Below are 14,891 nucleotides of genomic sequence, written 5' to 3'. Positions count from 1 at the left end.
AGTGACGAGCGATCGCTCGTCCTCTGCTGCGGACGGTGCTGGACTCCAGGAAAGGTAAGTGTCCTAATATTAAAAGTCAGCAGCTGCAATATTTGTAGCTGCTGGCTTTTAATATTTTTTTTTCAGCAGAGCTCCGCTTAAGGCTGCATTCACACCTAAGCGACAGCCGCGTTCGCGTGTAGCGGCAGATTTGCCGCGATTACAAATGTTTCTTCTTTTTTTTTCTAAAGTATTCCCATTGCTGTCTATGGGAAAATGCGCCTGTCGCGTGAAAAAAAGGGTCCGGGACTTTTTTTCAGGCGACAGGCGTTGCGCGTCTATGAGATGTGAACCATCTCCATAGACGGCAATGTGAATTCTCCCCTCTAGCGACAGAAGCGTCCCGCGTCGGGCGTTTTGTCGCTTAGGTGTGAATGGGGTCTTAATACCTGACTTGGATAGTTTCTGTTCTTTAAATAAGGCAGGGCCTCCCATATTCACACTTTAGTACCATCCCAATGATTGAAACACCTAAATAATTTCCCCTTTAAACAACCTAAGAATCCTGGAGATTTACTTTTTTTTTTCCCACACACATAACTTTGGATAATATTTTGCAATAAATACATGTGCAAGTATTACATTTTAGGCTCCCTTGTTTATTTGAGTTATTTATATATATATATAAAAAAAAAAAAAAAGCAACAGAAAAACAGATCACATTTTAGGCAATGAAATATTGAAAACTCAAGAGTTCACAAAAAAATGACCACTGTATATGGACAGGACCTAGCTATGTTTTCTGGATCAGAAAATTGTCTGAACAGAATAACACATGTATATTTCATACGTGTCTGAGTAATTAGCAAGTAGGCAGTACTGGGATCCTGAATTTGGTTCCCACCAAGAACATTGAATGGAGTTTGTATATTCCACCTCGTGGGGTTGAGTAGATTTCATGAGGATGCTCTATTTTCCTCCCACAATTCTAATACATATTGCCTGTTTGTGTGTGTCTGTGCTGTTAGACAGTGAGGTCTTTAGGGACCGATTTAAATGCTTCAATGTTTTTTTTAAAGCATCATGGAAACAATGTGCACACTACATAACTGAGTGAAATATATAAACAACTGGGGTGCAAAGCTTTGAAATATTTTTGAAGGAACTTGTTATATTTCTATACTTTTCTATAACAAGACTTAACAATGCCCCACTTACACAATCGACTAGAAGAGATAGAGAGTGGGGTATATTTTATTTTTTCTATCTTCCTACACACAGCGTGACTGTATACAAGATTGTGTGGCTATTATTCTCTCAAACTGCTTAGCAAAAGCTCTGAAATTATACTTCAGGAGCCGTCAATGACCAATTTCTTCACATTTAAAGCAAAAAAAAAAAAAAAAATCATTATCAGAAAATATTTTTTTTCCAATTTACCATAATTTAATTCTCTTTGTTACACCTCCGTTTTGACCCTGACGTGCAATCCATCGTGTGTGATATGATTCTGCATAGATGAAAGTCATTACAAACTCGGTATCATTTTTTCTGGGTCTGCACCAGCGAGATTCAATTTCTTTTTTGTCTGGAAATATCTGAGCAATGGAACAGCAGAAAAACTGTCGGGCCAAGAATTGTACATTAGCCTTCAAAATTATACATCAAGATGGCATTTTTTTTCTGCTGGGCGAGGAGAAAACAGTGCGGAGTGCCATAAGACAGACGTACTTACTCTCTACAACACAAACAGAGTTTCAGGACCAGGGACAGCACTACCAATCAATTACAGCCTCATCCTATCGGCCTTATTCTGTCACCGGCTGCTGAACCGTTTATCGCTAGTTCAAGCTATAGATTTCCCCGTAGACTCTAATGTGATTTTTTAGCTAAAAAATAGAGATATAACAATATTCCAAACGTGGCATAAAACAAGCATGTCAGCACCTACTTCTCTAAAATATTTTTATAGTGGTCAGGGTGATTTAAAGTTAAAAACAGCCCAATTTATACTAGAGGCTTTGTTTTGAACCTCTATGACTAGCACCTAACCAAATACTTGGCACACGTTCCTCAACAGTGTATAATTCTATATACACAATCCTATACCCGCAGTTGTAAATCTGGGAATGTGACTTGGAGGAATTCCCAGAAGACCAATGGAGGAAATCTTGCAACGGGTAACCATCCCCAACTCATGTGTAAAATGTGGTAGAGATAAGGATGATCTGCAGCACCTTCTTTAGGTATTGGAACAAAGCGCTCCATACTTTTGAATATGCTGTTCATTGCTTCCCTGCAAAATGATCCTTTAATTTGCATATTAAATTATACAGAATGTTTAAATCTGAATTGGTATGCCATAGACTCGCTTGAGGAGGAACCCCTCCCACACACTCTTTAAAACTGGAAATAATTAGCTAGATTCAGAAAGAGTTAAGCCGGCGTATCAGTAGATACGCCGTCGTAACTCTGAATCGAAGCCGTCGTACATTTAAGTGTATTCTCAAATTGAGACGCACTTAAATGTAGCTAAGATACGACTGCCTGCGCCGTCGTATCTTAGTTGTCTAGTTCCGCCGGCCGCTAGGGGCGTGAACGCTGATTTACACCTAGAATGCGTAAATCAGCGAGATACGCCTATTCACGAACATACGCTTGCCCGTCGCAGTAAAGATACGCCGTTTACATAAGGCGTTTTCAGGCGTAAAGTTAGTCCAACAAAAAGCTGGCCTAGCCAATGTTAATGGACGTCGTTCCCGCGTCAAATTTCGAAAATTTGACGTCGTTTGCGTAAGTTGTCCGTGAATGAGGCTGGACGTAATTTACGTTCACGTCGAAACCAATAAGTCATTGCGGCGTACTTTGGAGCAATGCACAATGGGATATGTCCACGGACGGCGCATGCGCCGTTCATTAAAAACGTCGATCACGTTGGGTCGTGGTTTATTTACATAAAACACGCCCACCTCTTCACAATTTGAATTAGGAGCGCTTACGCCGACCCATTTACGCTACGCCGCCGTAACTTAGGAAGCAAGTGCTTTGTGAATACAGCACTTGCCTCTCTGACTTACGGCGGCGTAGCGTAAATACGATACGCCGGCTCAAAAATACGCCGCCCTACGTGAATCCAGCTAAATATGTAAAGAGGGGAAATAAACAAGTGTGATATTATGATGCTCCATATAGGAGTAAAGGTGGGACTTTAAATATACCTCCTCAGTGTTATACAACAACCATGATAGCAAAACATCCAATTAAATTATCATTTTAATTGTAAACATTTAAAGAACCCTACAGTTGGAATATAGCAGTCATATTCTGAACATACACACTTCTGTCTCCACATTTTGCAGTTTTATACTGCTTCTTCGAGACATTCATTGAAGCAATTTACATGTCAAGCAAAATTATAAAATTATATTCCATATGAAAATGCAATACAACATTAATGGCTTAGAATTGCAATTTTTTCTGGGTTTATTAGGCTCAGAAGACCGTCTTCCCTGCCTTGGTGTGTCCTCCCACAGGCTGGGTAGGGGGACCTAGCGAGAGCTCGACTAATACCCTGACTGCTCTTGGTCTACGTGTATGTAGTTATGTTGACTTATTTTTAGGTGCATTGTACACTTTTTGGTGTTGTGTTTTTTTGTTTTTGCTTCCTTTCTAATCTATTGCAATGTGTTGATGCTAATGAACCCAGATAGATTTTCAATTCTCAGCTATTAATATTGTATTGCATCTTCAGATGGAATATGATTTTCCTATTTCGCGTGACATGTAAATTGCTTCAATGAAATCCTGAAGACGCAGTATAAAAAAAAATGCAAAACTTGAAGCTTACAAACAGAAGCTTGCATGTCTAGAATATGACTGCTATATCCTAAATGTGGGGTTCTTTTAATATCGTATTTTAATAATTTGCACAATAAAACCAATATTTTTATGGTCACCTATACTATTATATGGAACATCATATCATCACAATTTATCATTAGGGATGAGCAATACGTATATATACACGTTGCAGTTTGCAAGTGGTTTACTGGGATTATAGCGAAGATATTGGTATTGTTTTTTTTCAGCCAGTGGCTGGCTTTCTCTTGAAAGCGTTCCAAGTGGGTCATGAGCCGCTGGAATGCCTTCAGAAGCAGCAGGAAGGGACAACCCTCACTCCCACCACTCACCTTAATATTTTGGGCTTACCATTTCCACCTGCTCACCTGAGAAACAATCCAGCGGTGCGGCCAGCTGGTCACAGAGGCGATAAAAGACTAGATCGTCTTTGATTGCCTCTATGGCCCTGGAGGACCAGAGGAATGTCATGACGTCACTTTAAGTCAAGGGCGAAAGTAAACTTTTTTTTTTAAAAGCAAAAGATCCAAATGTTTTTATTTATCTTTTGCTTTTAAGGTTAAAGGAGAGATTTGGATGTTTACATTCCTTGTAATAGGAATAAGGCTAGGTTCATGCTTATGCGGATTTCCCACATCCAATTCACATGACAGGAGAGTCAATGGAGTCGGTTCACACAGCTCCTGGGTGGCCACAGTCATTGGAAAAGGGTCCTGTGTGTCTTTAGGCAAAAATTCTGACATGATTCGCACCTGAATCGGTGTACAGGGACACACTGAACCCCCTGCTGGGACCCGCAGCTGCATCAATGTGAACCCAGGCTAAAAGTGATCAAATGGAAAATTAAAAGGTACAGTGTAAAAATAAAATAGAAAATGTAACGCCCCCCACCCCTCATGCGCAGAAGAAAGCGCATATGTACATCACGCACGCATGTGTAAACGGTGAGAGCAATAAATCTGGTGCTAGACGACCTCTGTAACTTTAAACAAGTAACCTGTAATAGCATTTAAAGCAGGGGTGTCAAACTCAATTTTATTGTGGGCCGCATCAGTATTAAAAGGGCCAGTTGTATCTGTAAGATTTAATGTCCAGCACATCCCCTCCGCTTACATTAGATGTCAAGAGCCCCCCCACAATCAGAAGTTGAGTCCCCCACTCTCCATTACATCACTGTGCACCCTCTTTCCTTATGCTGCTGCTTGGAAGAAGCTGGATGCATTGCTTGAAAGCAGAAAGGGTCTGGAGGAGAACTGGAGCTCTCCTACAGCTGCAGGAAGGGCCAGATTAAGAACATCATGGGCCTGGTGCTGAGGATTTTGGTGGGGCCTTTTAGGCTGCATTCACACCTCCGCGACAAGTAACGCCGCGTACGCGGCGTATTTTGCCGCGAATAGTGTAACTTTTTTTTTACAAATCCTTCCTATTGCTTTGTATGGCCGAACGCCAATGCCGCCTGAAAAAAAGGGTCCGCGACTTTTTTTCATGCCGCAGGTGTACGGCGTCTATGAGATGTGAACCATCTCATAGACAGCAATGGGAATTCTCCCCTCCAGCGGCACGAGCGGCCGGTGTCGGGCGTTTTGTCGCGGAGGTGTGAATGGGGTGTAATAAATAATAAATAAATGCGTGGGAATGACATGAACGCAGCCCAGCCAAGGCAAGTGACCAAAGGCACAGAACCCAGAAGGAAGACCGGGTGAAGATGGAAGTGTCCAGGCCCCGCCTGATTCATCGCAGCACTGGAGGGCTCAGTCTGAAAATTAAAGTGTACACTAATGTGCTAATATGCTGTGCGCATACTTGTACATTGTGGCATAACCTACCCCAGGGCCTCTAAAAAGTAGTAATGTCAGGAAAGTTTACTACCGCTTTATTATCACAGGATCCCAGGAGCCTCTCATGGGGCCCCCTACTGACCCGGTGGACGGTGGCCCTTGGGCAGTGCCTAAGTGCACAGTTGCCAACATTTAAAAAATATTTTCAGGGCCACTTTTTTATATAAGTGCTATATTTAGAGTAGCTGAGATCCCCGATGTTCCTCTATGTTCCTCTATACATCATAGTAGTAATCACAACATTAAAGTACTAATAATGGGGCAGAACAAATATGAGAACTGATATTTCCTTTAGTTGAACTAACAAAAGTGTGTCCATTCTAGAGCTGGTAACATTGAGGGTATTCAGTATAATTTTAAAGAACTGCGACATAGGGGAGGAGTATGGACGGTATATAAGTGGGAAGTATGTGCAGGTGAGGGAGAGGAATGTGGAGGGTCTAACAGTGGGCACTATGTACAGGAGAGGAGTACAAAGGGTACGGAAAAAAGCACTATGTACAGGAGAGGAGTGTGAAGGGTATGACAATGGGCAGTATGTACAGGAAGAGTGAGGGGGTATGACAGAGGGTAGTACGTACCAGAGAGAAGTGTGGAGGGTATGATGGGGCAGTATGTACAGGAGAGGAGTGTGGAGGGTATGACAGTGGGCAGTATGTACAGGAGAGGAATGTAGACGGTATGATAGTGGGCTCTATGTATAGGAGAGGAGTGTGGAGGGTATGACAGTGAACACTATGTATAGGAGAGGAGTGTGGAGGGTATGACAGTGGGCACTATGTATAGGAGAGGAGTGTGGAGGGTATGACAGTGAGCAGTATGTACAGGAGAGGAGTGTGGAGGGTGCGACAGTGGGCACTAAGTACAGGAGAGAAGTGTATGACAGCAGGCACTATGTACAGGAGAGGAGTGTGAAGGGTATGACAGTGGGCGCTATGTATAGGAGAGGAGTGTGGAGGGTATGACAGTGGGCACTATGTACAGGAGAGGAGTGTGTAGGGTATGACAGTGGGTACTATGTATAGGAGAGACGTGTGGAGAGTATGACAGTGGGCACTATGTACAGGAGAGGAGTGTGGAGAGTATGACAGTGAGCACTATGTACAGGAGTGGAAGGATATTTAGGGACTGAGTAGTGGTTAAGTGGGTCATACATGGATTGAAATTACGCCAATTATGCAGAGACCAGCCATAGTCAATCTATGTATGGGCTAGCTGGTTTTACACAAGTCAATCTATTAATCAACTTGAGTACAACCAGCCTGTTTTTTTTTCTTAAAACAATCAGTGCTGCCAGCTAAAGTTAGCAACACTGATCATTGTACTCACTGGCAAAACACAATAACACTGCAGGAGTGATTCCCCCATCCACAGGTCAGCAGGTGAGAGGGTGTGTGGGGACAGGCTGGGGAGAGATACTAGTCAGTGGCTGGGTAGGCACGGGTAGTATCAGAGCCAGATACACACAGGTTACATACGCCACGATCGTTAGAGCAAGAGCAATAATTCTAGTACTAGACCTCCTCTGTAACTCTAAACATGTAACCTAAAAAAATGTAAAGCATCGCTTAGGATACCAAAAAAAATTGTGCTAACTTAACTAACTAACTGTTTTTTTAATGAATGAAACATTTTTTCCAAAAAAACATGTTTGAAAAATTGCTGCGCAAATACCGTGCTAGAGCTGCACAATTAATCGTTAAAAAAATCGTGATCTCGATTCAACCCCCCTGACGATCTTCAATGCAGAGTTTGCTGATTCTTTCATATAACAAGTGGAAAGACTTTCAGCTATCAAAAGAAAATATCTGGGCAGTCTGCCAAGTTTTTAACAGAAAACAATGTAACTAACGCTTCCTTCTTAGATCAAAGGGATACACTTCTGTGTGTAAAGAACAAATCTGGGCAGTCTGCGAAGTTTGTAAACAAAATGAAACATTGTAACTAACTAACATTGTAACTAAATTTAACCACTTAAAGTCCAACACTTGTTTCTTAAGTTAGAAAGCAATATTATTTGCTAGAAAATTACTTGGAACCGCCAAACATTATATATATTTTAGCAGAGACTCTAGGGAATACAATGGCTATTGCTGCAATATGTTATGTCACACTGCATTTTCCCACTTCAATGAATAATAAAAACCATAAAAACAAAACAGTGAAGTTAGCCCATTTTTTTTTATTTTTTTGTTTTAATGTGAAAGATGATGTTACGCCGCAACAATCGTGAGAGAATCGTGATCTATCTTCTAAGCAAAAAAATTGCAATTCTCATTTTAGCCAGAATCGTGCAGCTCTGTACCCTGCAACATAAAAAGTGCAAAGACCACCATAGAGTAATTTTCTAGCAAAAAACAAATGATGATTTTTACATGTAGTAGAGAAGTGTCAGAATTGGCCTGGGTGGCAAGGGGTTAATTACCATGAGTAATATACAAATAATTATTATAAGCACTGTGATCCTATCAGTCTGCTGTAGTGTGTCAGCTTGTATTTATATTGGTCGCTCTGAATGTAGCTTCTGACAGGCTGTGCAAGCAGGCCCGTATCTCCGGAACCATAAATGATAGCTGTCCCATATTTTAACCAGTTGTGGGGTAGCTCTTCCCATGCCTACCCCCAAATGTGGGGTTTCTGTGACCTCTGGTCATCGAGCTACAACCCCCCAAATTCGATCTTAGAAAAAAAAATTCTTAAAAAAAAAAAAAAAAAATTTTTTTTTTTTTTTTTTTTGGGCAAATGGGCCTATCTTGAGAAAGGGGCCTGGAGCTGCAGCTCCATCAGCCCCATTGTTAATCCGGCCCTGGTGCAGGAGAGGAGCAAGGGCCACATGAAATAGCCTGGAGGGCCGAATTCAGCCCGCGGGCCTTGTGTTTGACACCTGTGGTTTAAAGCATTGCCTATGGGGATTTTTAAGTACCGGAGTTTGTCGCCATTTCACGAGCGTGCACAATTTTAAAGCATAACATGTTAGGTATCTATTTACTCTGCGTATCAACATCTTTCATATTATACAAACAAAAAAAAAAATGGGGGTATAGTGCTTTTTTTTTATATTCATTCAAATGTATTTGTTTCAGAAAAATTGTGTTTGAAAAACCGCTGCACAAATATCACGTGACATAAAAATTGCAACGATCGCCATTTTATTCCCTGGGACTCTGCTAAAAAAACAAATATATAATGTTTTGGGGTTAGAAGTAATTTTCTAGCAAAAAATACTGATATTAACAAAAGGTGCCAGAAAAGGCTTGATTAAGATAAGCATTGAATTAGGGTTCTTTTTTTGGAATGAAATAAACAAATATTTTTATTAATGTCAATTTTTTTCTTAATTTTTACCAGTTTTTGGCCTATCTTTATTCTGTCCAAGCCTGTTCCCACCCTGCCTGTTGAACTCCGACCACACATGCACGTTATGTAGTGCATGATATTATGTGCTTTATTACTTACATCTGTTGCAATAAAAAAACTCAAAAATATCTTAAAGTGAATGTCCGCTGAAAAAAAAATATTAAAAGTCAGCAGCTGCTGACTTTTATAATCGCACACTTACCTGTCCTGGAGTCCAGCGCCGTCCGTAGCAGAGGACGAGCGATCGCTCGTCACTCTGCTGCCCCCCGCCATCCTCGGTGAGGGAACCAGGAAGTGAAGCGCTCCGGCTTCACTGCCCGGTTCCCTACGGCGCATGCGCGATTCGCGCTGCGCCTGCTGATTGGCTCCCGCTGTGCTCTGGGAGCCGAGTGTTCCCAGAACACAACGGGGATGGGGGACGGGAGGTAACGTCCTGCCCGCAGACTGTGGCCGGAAGTGGGTGCAAATACCTGTCTTTAGACAGGTATCTGCACCCCCCGTCCCCTGAAAGGTGTCAAATGTGACACCGGAGGGGGGGAGGGATCCGATCAGCGGGAGTTCCACTTTAGGGTGAAGCTCCGCTTTGGAGGAGGAGAAGTTTTCTCTTATCAGCAAATGAATGTCATTTTGTACGGAAAATTCGCAAGATGAGGCCCCTTACTCCATGTACTTCATCTCATGCATGTGAAGTATCAAAATACTGCAAGATCTCAAAGCTTAAGTATGAGATTTCCCAGAAGGCAATGGTGATGTTGCCTTCCCAGGGTGGCTATGTCACCACTGCCTTAAGACCCCTTTCACACTCGGGCGTTTTTCAGGCGCTTTGGCGTTAAAAAAAAAAGCACCTGTATAGCACCTGAAAGAAGCCTCACCTGCAATCCCAATGTGAATGCCTGAGTGCTTTCCGAGCCCTTTCACACTCCCAGCGCCCGAAAAACGCTGGTAAAGCTCTGCTAAGACCCCTTTCACACTGGGACGATTTTCAGGAGCTTTGGCATTAAAAAAAGCACCTCAATGGGAAGGGGGCTTTAGGAGCGGTGTATTTAACACTCCTAAAGCGCTACAAAGAAGCGGCTTACAGGACTTTTTTGATGCCCTGCCAGTGAAGCGCCTGAGTGTGAAAGCACTCAGGCTTTCATATTGGGATAGCAGATGTAGCTTCTTTCAGGCGCTTTACAAGGTGCCTTTTTTTAATGCTAAAGCGCCTGAAAAACGCCCAAGTGTGAAAGGGGTCTTAGGAAAACTAGTAAGTGTAAATTAAAAAAATAAATAAATAAAAGAAGTCAGTATTAGGCAATTTTTACATCAACATGCAGACAGGTTCACTTTAACACAGCATTATTTACTGCTAGATGTAATAAAATACAATAAAATCAAGTAAAAAACTCACTGCAGTAAAGGTAAAGATACACAAGACAAACGCTGACTGGGACAGAACTGCAACAAGTAGAACATAGATATTTATCTCAATGCTGGCAGAGCTAAGTAACAGCCACAACAGAAGTGTACTCAAATAGACTTTTATTGTATTGCAGACATGGGGAGGGGATCTGTCTGACCGGGTATGTTACATTGAAATATATAAAAAGAGAGGGGTTCATATGTTCCTGAACTGGAGGGGTGGCCACATCCCTGGTAGTTTAAACAGCAAGAAAACGATTACCCCCAGATGGGACTTTAAAGGCCAGACTCCAGTAAAGATATATAAATTTTATTAGGTGGTTAAACCAAAATGGGTTGACATTTCTTTACAGAATAATTCTGGATGTTGGATTACAAGAGTCTTCTGGAACAGTCAAAAATTTAAAACATAAAGAAGATAATGAAGTGACACCTGGGACGCACGTCCCGTGTGTGGAACCCAGAGAAAACAACGAAAAAATAAAAATAAAATAAAATAAACCTTGTGACAACAACATACAAAATAAATTAAAAAACACTCTGTAGAGAGCAGTGGAGAATTGCCCGATGCGTTTCTGGTCTGTTGATGGAGCAACAGACCTTCATCAGGGGCCACAGGAGTGTATGGTTACAAGCTTTTTTTCTCTTGTTTGTAGTAAACAAAGGTTTAGAAAATTGACCCTCAAATTTTGGGTTCTGGAGGTCCCCAGAGCCGATTATAGGGTCCTAGGGGTAGAGAGAAAGGGAGGGATGGCTCCGACTGACCTCAAACACACGGTGTCCCAGGTGTGGGACTTATTAAGGGCAAAAGTGCAGCAGGTCAGTGAGTTCACTGAGTCCAATGCGGACGGTCCTCTTAACGTTGCTCGGGGGAATCCCGAGCTGAATATGTATAGGGGAACCTGATGCCAGATGCCGTGGTTTGAAGTATGTTGTAATACCAGCGTTAGTCCCTTCAGCTCACAGGGTGCTCACCCTGTGAGCTGAAGGGACCAACGCTGGGGGCATGGCCCGGTACAGGACAAGGCGGTGGTCACCCAAGGATTGGTTATTTTGGGGGATGGGATGGGCCTGAGCTCAGGTAAAAATATCGCCCCAGGGAATTCTGTGTCTTTTTGGAAAATGTGCTTGGAAGAGCTGCCCACCCTCCTGTCCCTTTTTGCTATGGTATGTCACAGCTTGCTGCGGTTTTCTTGACCTTGGCAGCATAAAATGGCTGTAATGGGCCATGCCCTTGATGGAAATCGGAAGTAGGTGGCCTGCCCAGCACTTATGGTAAGGACAGGCCTCTCCCCCCTTTTGGAATTGTGTGCTTACAGTACAACTGTGACTGGCCCTGGTTGAAAAAATGTTCACATGTTATGTTTGGATTTAATAAAGCTGTGGCCTTGCCCTTTCCAACCTAATGGTTGTAAGCGTGTTTATTTAATGGGGTGAGGGGGCAAGGAGGAAGGTTCATATACATCTATGTTACAGTTAATGGTACCTGGGCTCATTGCGCCTCAGAAGTCATGTAACCCTGGTACCTATTGAACTGCACAGTTACATCCAGACTCTCCGCACTGCTGCTGCAACGTGAAAGTTGAGGCGAAAACTATGAAAATGAGGTTGTTCGTACAAAGTCTGTCTGACTGCTTAGCAATTTCTGTGACTTAATTGTGCTTTAAGGTATCAGTAAATCCTTTTCAAATTCATGTATTGTCTAGTTTTCTACTAGAGTGTTAGCTGTAGTCTAATAAAGTAAACAGCGGGGTGGTCTTTTTGTTGATTTACAGCAACCCTTTAATAAAATGGTTTTCCTGGGGAGGAAAGCAGGCGTTGTGTGTTATGATCAGATTTACATAATAAATATATCGGTCTTTTATTTAAACTGACACACAAAGGGGTATTTTTTACCATGCAGATATCGCATTTTATATATTTCCATTATTTAGATAATAGCAACTCTTTAAACTAGCCCCGATAGGTCAGCAGTGTATCTATACCGGTGTGGTTCTCAGTGTGTGTGTCTTTCAGAACACCTCCTAATGGCATTTTAATTAGAAGGTTTATTTTTTTTCCCTGGGAGACAGAGCAGAAAAGAGTTCATTTCACAAGAAGTGCACACAAAAGCCAATGCTCTGGATGTAAAAGCTTGTTTAGAAGTCATTGAAAATCTCACCCTCCTAATCACAAAGAAGGCTTAGTCACTGAATTAGACCCTCATTTTGTAGAAACTTGCAATGTGTTTCTTACTATTCAGAAGAGACCCACTTAAGGGTGGATAGAAGGCATTTAGCATTCCTCTTTTCTTGCTTAAGCTAATCTAGTGAACCAGATGCAAAACCATGCCAGCGTCTTTCCCCCTAATGGAAAATTGCCTGTTTTCAATTCACAATGCTAGCTATTAGGGATGAGCCGAACATACCCGCATTCGGTTCGCACCAGAACTTTCGAACGGACCGATCGTTCACGCGAACATTTAGAACCCAATTGAAGTCTATGGGACTTGAACGTTCGAATTCAAAAGTGCTCATTTTAAAGACCAATATTCAAGTTATTGTTGGAAAACGTCTTTGAGAACCCGGGTCTTGCCCCGAGGAACATGTATCAATGGAATTTTTTTTTTTTTTTTTTCTGGAGCAGCGATTTTAATGATGCTTAAAGTGAAAAAACAAAAATTCCTTTAAATATCGTACCTGCTGGGTGTCTATAGTAGTGGCACGTGTTTAGAAATGTCCCTGAACATGAGATTACTCTCAGAAAAAAGTAATTTAATACTGCTTGCGGCTTTAATGTAATGTTTGGTCCCTGCAATATGAATAAAAATCATTGAAAAAAAATAGCATGAGTTTCCCCGCCACCACTCCCCCCAGGTCATTACAAGACCCAGTGCAGATCCTGAACTCCCTGGGGCAAAAAAACAGCACACGTGCACTAACAGCAACTGCGTTTATGTGCAAATAAATAGCACACGTGCAGTAACAGCTAATCTGTTTATGTGCAATTAATTAGCCCACGTGCAGCATAAAAACTGCATACGTGCAGTAAGAGCGACTGGGTTTATGGGCAAAAAAACAGCACACGTGCAGTAAGAGCGATGTGGGATGTGACCCCAAAAGTGAAGGACTGCAGGTCCCAGCATGAACCCCTCAGAGCTGAGGATATGACACCCCCCCATACTAGTCAACTAGTGAAGCACTACAAGTCTAAGCATGAACCCGTGAGAGCTCAGAGGTTCATTCTGGAGCTTGTAATCCTTTAATTTTGGAAGGGGTGGGGCAAATTTACATAGGGGGCGCCCGATTTTAGTCTTGCCTAGGGCAGCACAAAACCAAAATACACCACTGACGTTTGCCCACTGACAAAGAAATGGCTAGTCTATCATTTTAATGGTAGGTTTATTTTAACAGTGAGAGACAGAACAACAACAACAAAAATTCCAGAAAAACGCATTTCAAGAAAGTTATAAATTGATTTGCATTTTAATGAGTGAAATAAGTATTTGACCCCTTCGCAAAACATGACTTTGTGCTTGGTATAGAAACCCTTGTTGGCAATCACAGAGGTCAGACATTTCTTGCAGTTGGCCACCAAGTTTGCACAAATCTTAGGAGGGATTTCGTCCCACTCCTCTTTGCAGATCCTCTCCATGTCATTAAGGTTTTGAGGCTGACATTTGGTAACTCGAACCTTCAGCTCCCTCCACAAATTTTCTATGGGATCAAGGTCTGGAGACTGGTTCATTGACAAGATTCTTTCCAGCCTTGTGTAGATCTTAACCTGCTTAGCGGTATCCCCGAGCGTGACTCGGGGTAGATTTTCCATGCTAAGATCGGTATCCCCGAGTCACGCTCGGGGTAGATGTGTAGAGCGTGCAGTGGCGCGGCTTACCTGCTCGCTGAATCCACAGACAAGTTATTAACCTTGTCCCTGGATCCTGCGATGCATCCCCGCTGTGTGAGCGAGCGGGACCTCGCTCGATTCACAGTGTCCCCGTGTGCCGCCGATCTCCATTCCCTGCGACGTTACAACGCACGGGGGCAGAGAACGGCGCCAAATTCAAAAAAGTAAACAAACACAATACATACAGTATACTGTAATCTTATAGATTACAGTACTGTATGTAAAAAAAATACATCCCCCTTGTCTGGGGTCTGCCCAGTGCCCTACATGTTCTTTTATATAATAAAAAACTGTTCCGACTGCAAACTGTAGATTGTCCATAGCAACCAAAAGTGTCCCTTTATGTCAAAAAAGGTTTTAGAGCAGCTAGAAAACAGCGATAATAAATTATAATCACTTGCAGAATTGTGCGATAGCGATTTGTGGGGAAATTCGTCATAAAAAAATAAAAGTAATGACAGCGACAATTCTGCAACTGAGCAAATTTCAGTGATTTTGAGTTGATTACATTATTGAATAATTTTTATTATAATTATATTATTATTTGTTATAATTATTTATAATTCTTTATTA

The 14,891-nt window shown here is 42.0% G+C and overlaps 1 protein-coding gene across 1 annotated transcript in view; it reads right to left on the bottom strand.

Annotated features, from left to right (window-relative positions):
- The window catches only part of LOC120913553 (leucine-rich repeat and fibronectin type III domain-containing protein 1-like protein), a 785,902-nt gene that overhangs the window by 210,375 nt on the left and 560,636 nt on the right, over nt 1-14,891 (bottom strand). The window lies entirely within an intron of this gene.

This window comes from Rana temporaria, chromosome 9 (assembly GCF_905171775.1).
Source record: "Rana temporaria chromosome 9, aRanTem1.1, whole genome shotgun sequence".
Taxonomy (NCBI): domain Eukaryota; kingdom Metazoa; phylum Chordata; class Amphibia; order Anura; family Ranidae; genus Rana; species Rana temporaria.
The sequence above is the reverse complement of the archived record's forward strand: the minus strand, read 5'-3'. Positions and strand labels throughout refer to the sequence as shown.